Here is a 5,650-nt window from a genome sequence, read left to right as displayed (position 1 = left end):
ACGGCGGCGCCTGCTGCTGACGTCATCACTCCCGCCGCTTCCATCCCGGCCTTACTTCCGCCTTCGGGAGCCCTCGCTTCCACGCCTGCGCGGCGCGGCATCGGCCGCCCCTCCTCAGTGCCGGTTACCCCGGCAACGCCGCTCGCGGCTCGAGCCGCTCCTGGCCCGGCCCCGGCCCTGCCCGGGACGTCAGCCCCGGCCCCGCTGCCAGCCCAGCCCCGGCCCCGCTGCCAGCCCAGCCCCGCCCCCGCTTCCAGCCCAGCCCCGGCCCCGCTTCCAGCCCCGGCCCCGCTGCCAGCCCAGCCCCGGCCCCGCTGCCAGCCCAGCCCCGGCCCCGCTTCCAGCCCCGGCCCCGCTGCCAGCCCCGCCCCGGCCCCGCTGCCAGCCCAGCCCCGGCCCCGCTGCCAGCCCAGCCCCGGCCCCGCTTCCAGCCCCGCCCCGGCCCCGCTTCCAGCCCCGCCCCGCCCCCGCTTCCAGCCCAGCCACGGCCCCGCTGCCCGGCACCAGCGCTTCCCAGGCCAGCCCGGTCCCGCCCACGGTCCCGGCCGCCCGCCCGGCACCTCCAGCCACACACGGACGCTTCAGCTGCCACGCCGATACGACCGATAAGCACAGCACCTCCAGCCAGCAGTGCAATTCGTTCGGCTACTGCAGTTCCATCCTAGGAGCTTTCGGCAGCTACACCTCCTACCAGCTCTGTGTCCACACAGCCCCCGTCTGCACCGCAGCCACAGCCGTGGACACACAGCAGAGACATTTCAACAGCTGCCGTGTCACCACGGCATGTACCCCCTATCATCACTCTGATAACACCACTCAGAGGATTATCACAACAATCACACGATGCTGAACCATGTTTCCCGTGCCATTTCAGCGAAACAAATACGATTTTATCTCCAGAACAGAAAGAGGACTTTCTCAACTATATGTGGACACCTCTTCCATCACAACAGGACCAAGCACGTGTTATTAATAGTGACGTCTCGCATCGAGACATTCCATTTCATGCACATTCTTCTCGAACTTCTCAGGGACATTCAGCTGATTTTATGGGACTTTTTCATCCTCAAATGCCTGCTCAACACTTCAGTGAGAAGGATATAGTGACCAGCACAGCTTCAGAAAGCATTCCTCTATCTTCCCAAGCTTCATCTCCTTTTTTTACAACAACCAATACAACTCCAACTTCTCATATGCCTTCTTCACAGCTTCGAAATCCACAACAAGCATCTGATCCCTCATTTTTCCACCGTCGCTTTCAGCGTTCGGATGACTTTGTTCGTCACCTTTATTTCCGACTCAGAGAACGTGCAGATTATCTGCCTCCAGAGGTTGCAGCACTGGGTCCCCACCCCTCACCCATCCCGCATGCTGGCAGTACCCTACCCAGATCCACTGCACCCTCTCCTCCAGTGGCCAGATCACAGCCACCTGCGATGGCAGGTTCAGCCACTCCTCGTTTATTTCCTTACAGTGCACAGCCGCAAATACCGACCCCTATTCCTCATCCAGGAGGGGGAGAAGAACATGGAATAATAATAAAATAAGAATTTTAAAGTTGTTTATTTTATATTAATTTTTTTTAATTTTATGAGAGAACTACATACCCCGTGACATTTGAGTTTCAATTATTAATTCAGTTAAGGTTCTCTTTAAAGTTTGTTTCATCCTCTCTACCCATCCTGAACTCTGTGGGTGCCATGGGATATGTAGTTCTCTCATAAAATAAAAAAAATATATATATATAAAATAAACAACTTTAAAATTCTTATCCCTTAGACCCTGTGTTTCCCACCCAGCATGAAGCATACTTGCTTTCTTCTGTGTTAATGAGTTCTTTTGAATTTATAAATACTTGTATTAGCGGTGATGGCGCCCGCCCGCGGAGTGATCCGCCGGAGGGACTATTTGTGATGCGCTCCTGCCCGCGGAGGGATCAGCGCTGATGCCGCCCCGCCCGCCCAGCTGCTCTCGCTGCCTTTTCCCGCTCTCCCCTCTGCTCCCAGCGCTTCTCCTGCAAAGGGCGCGGCTTTTCCTGGGCTCTTTTCCTGCCGGGCTGCAGCGAGCGCTCCCCTCAAGGAGCAGGGGCAGCTTTGCTCGCGGCGGCAGCGATTCAACAGAGCAGGCCCGGAACAATTCCTGCTTAGCCGGGCTTTGAGCACATTCCTGAGCCAGCACCAGCAGCAGCGAGTGAGGCAGCGGCACATGAAGGAGGCTGCGGCTCTGGCCAGGCTGGGGAGGGGTTCCTCTGTAAAAGAAGAACAGGGAGAGACAAACCAGAAAGGGCAGGAAAAAAAAGAAAAAGCCAAGACAAACTAAACTTTTTAAAAAAAATAATCTGGATCCAGAGGGACTTCTGGCTGGAGAACTTCCTGAGGAGCAATCCTGCCCCTCTGGGAGGCAATGCCAGGGCAACTCCAGCTGAAACCTGCACACAAACACCACAAAGATTTCAGATATTTGCAGGAAGCATCCACTTAGCAACTGCTGCTTAATAATTTATTCCCTTTCCCATTAAATGGTACATTCAGTCCACAAGACTTCAACACCTTTCTGGTAGTTTTATTTACAGTCTGCAGCATGTTCTGTAAAACACAGGAGTGCACACAGACACACACGCACAAACATTTAAAGAAGTACAGTTTATTCCAAAGGAAGTCTACGCACTACTTTTTCCATAAAAATTATTAAAAATACTTTAGTTACTGTATTCTACCTAAACCAAGATACTTGAGAATTCTTCCACAAGTGATGCCCCCTCCCCACAAAGGGCACTCCGACAAGAAGAAATTCAGGAGACTGCATCACCAAATAAAATCCTAATGGCAACTGCTTCAATGCACCAGAAGAACAACGAATTCCCACTCTGCATCCAGCAATCCCTGCTCTGCAGCCTGTCTGCATCTGCTTTTGTAGGGCTTGTGGGGCTTTTGCATTCACTTCCTTCTCCAGGGCAGTTCCCACAAACAAAGAATGACTGAAATTTCTGCAGACTGTCACTCGGCAATCCTGCATTTCACACATGCAAAGGGAAACACTTTCCTTTGAGCCCTTTATTTCAAGGAGTCTCTTTTTTACTGAGCATCCAGTGAGAACAGTGCCCAGTTGTGGCTGTTATTATTTCTCTGCTTTTGCTGCGTGGCAATATTGAGCTGGAGCTCTGCAGAACACCCACTGCAGCCCTTGTCTCACTGGGGCACACCGAATTGACAAAGAAAAGGCACAAAGATGAAACTCCTAAAGCAGCAGCAGCCCCAAGTCACTGAGCTGCTGCTTCCCACCACCAACACTCTGTGTCTCAGCAAACACTTCCAACGCACGAGCCAAGGCCACAGGGGAGTGAAAAGCCCAGAGCCTGCGGGCAGGACAAGCACTCCATTGATCAGTAACAAACCAACACAGCTCAGCTGGATGGTGCACTTAAGACTGGACCTGGAAGCATCAGGAAAAGCCATTGGAACACAAGCTCAGCAGCACAGAATCCATTTGGCACCAGCTGATGAGATGGGAGGCTCTGTGTGGGACACGTTGTGCATTCAGCTTCAACAATGCCACAGCTCCACAGCAGCGCTGAAAAACTTCTGCTTTTAACAGTTGGAGAGGATTTTCTCAATGGAAGTGAAGCTGTCATTAACAGAGGAACAGCACACGATGCACAACATAACCTGCAATAAAAAGCTTTTGCTTTCCAGCATGTAAGCATTCAGGTTACTGGACTTCAGCTCATGGAAACGAATCTGATGATAGATTTTTTTTTAATTTTTCTTGGAACTAAAAAAGTAAAATCTTCCATAAAAGGATAAAGCACAAAAATACTCTCTCAGTACATCTCAGGAAGCCATTTAATACCTTCCATGTCCTAGGAACAACTAGGCAAAACACTTGGAAAGTGTGAGCAGTAGAAATGTTGACCATTGAATGTTTGGCAGCCGTGTGCTCCAGCCCCTGGGAGGGGCTTGTCCCCCACTCCACACCAGTCCTGCAGCTCCCCAGCTATTTCTTCTTCTTCTTCTTTGGGGGCTCATCCTCAGAGCTGCTGCTGCTGCTGCTGCTGCTGCTGCTGCTGCTGGAGGAGCTCGGATCCGAGTCGAAGTCGGAGGAGGAGGAAGAGCTGCTGGAGGAGGAGGAGGGGGAGGAGGAGGAGGAGCTGTCCTCACTGTCGCTGTCCTCGGAGGAGGTAGAGGAGTCCTGGCTGTCAGAGGAGTCGCTGGCTGAGCTGTCACTGCTGCTGCTGCTGCTGGAACTGGTCACACTTTTGGACCTGGGAGAGAACAAAGAGCTGAGCACAGCCCTGCCAGAGCCCATGGCACCGTGTTCTCTGCTCTGCTGTAATTATCCAAAGATCAATTTGTTGCCTTGAAAATTTCCAGGCCTCACCACCTAAGATGAATTCCTGTGCCCTCCCTCCCTTTCCCACTCCTGGATGAGTGGATTTTGGCCATTTGAGCAACGGCAGAGTGGCCCCAGGGCATGACATAGGCCAGCAGGACTGCAGAGAGGGGCAGAGAGGGAAAGCTGGCCAGGATCTCGTTCCCAGCCCTGAGCAGGGGCTTTACTGGCCTGACTGTCCTGTACTACCTGAGCTCTGGGGACAGTGAACCAGGCTCAGTCCCTGCCTCACCACTGCAGCAGGAATTCTGTCAGTTGTGACCAAACTTGTCCAGCGAACACATCCTACAAGCTCCTTCCTGGGCAGTTATTAATAAGGAAAACCAAGAGACTGTAAACAACCTTAAAGCAGGATACCAAGCTCCAGCCTTTTCTTTGAGAAGCAAATATGGCTAATTTGTGCCTGCTCAGGATCAGAAGGAGCAGCTGATCTCCTGGCAAGAGCCCAGGGTGGAGCACGCAGCAGAGCTGGGACACTGTGGTGGGGTCCTGCCACGTTCCTCACCATGGGGCTGCCGAGTCCCTGGGAAGTGCCCGTTCATTGGGTCACCCTGCTGCCAGCAGTTGTTTCCCACTCCACATTAATGTTTCATCTCCGGCATTTCAAATGCTTTGCATTTCGGTAGGAGCAGGGAGCCTGTCTCCCATGGCAACAGCGCCAGGAGTCCAGGACAGGAGAAGGAGCTGAATGGGAGCACAAACTGGAGAGGTTTCTCACCACAGCTCAGCTGATTGCTGTTACTGAAACCCAGTTCTTGCAGTAAATCAATCCCAAGTGTTTGCTCCTCCATTCTGCCACAGCTCACCTCAAATACCACTGGATTTGGAGCCTTTCAGTGGCCAGGGCAGCTCCGGGTGCCCCAGGCAAGACCTTGGTGGAGACTTTCCCTTGTCAGCAGTTTGCCAGGGGACCCTCAGAACACCTATCCTGTTGTTTTCATCCATGGAACTAGTGGGATTCTCAACCCTGCAAGAGGCAGAAGCACCAGCAATCCTGGCCCTTCCTCACTAGGACTTTTAAAATAAGCCAAGGTCTTCTGTGTCTGTTCAAATTAGCTTTAAAGGCACTGATTTAACAGAGAGGGTATTCCCCCCCTCCTGAAATTCACTGGGAATTAGAAATGGACACAAAATAAAAATGAATGATTCCTACTCCTCCATCCCTTACTCTTCTCATCAGTCCACAACACTCGCCCCATGTGACAGAAAAGAGAAGGCACACTCAGGTTAGGGTTAAACTGTGTTTATGTTCTCTTTTCAG

The sequence above is a fragment of the Coloeus monedula genome (assembly GCF_965178545.1).
Source record: "Coloeus monedula genome assembly, contig: HAP1_SCAFFOLD_96, whole genome shotgun sequence".
Lineage (NCBI taxonomy): Eukaryota > Metazoa > Chordata > Aves > Passeriformes > Corvidae > Coloeus > Coloeus monedula.
This window is presented reverse-complemented; position numbering follows the sequence as displayed.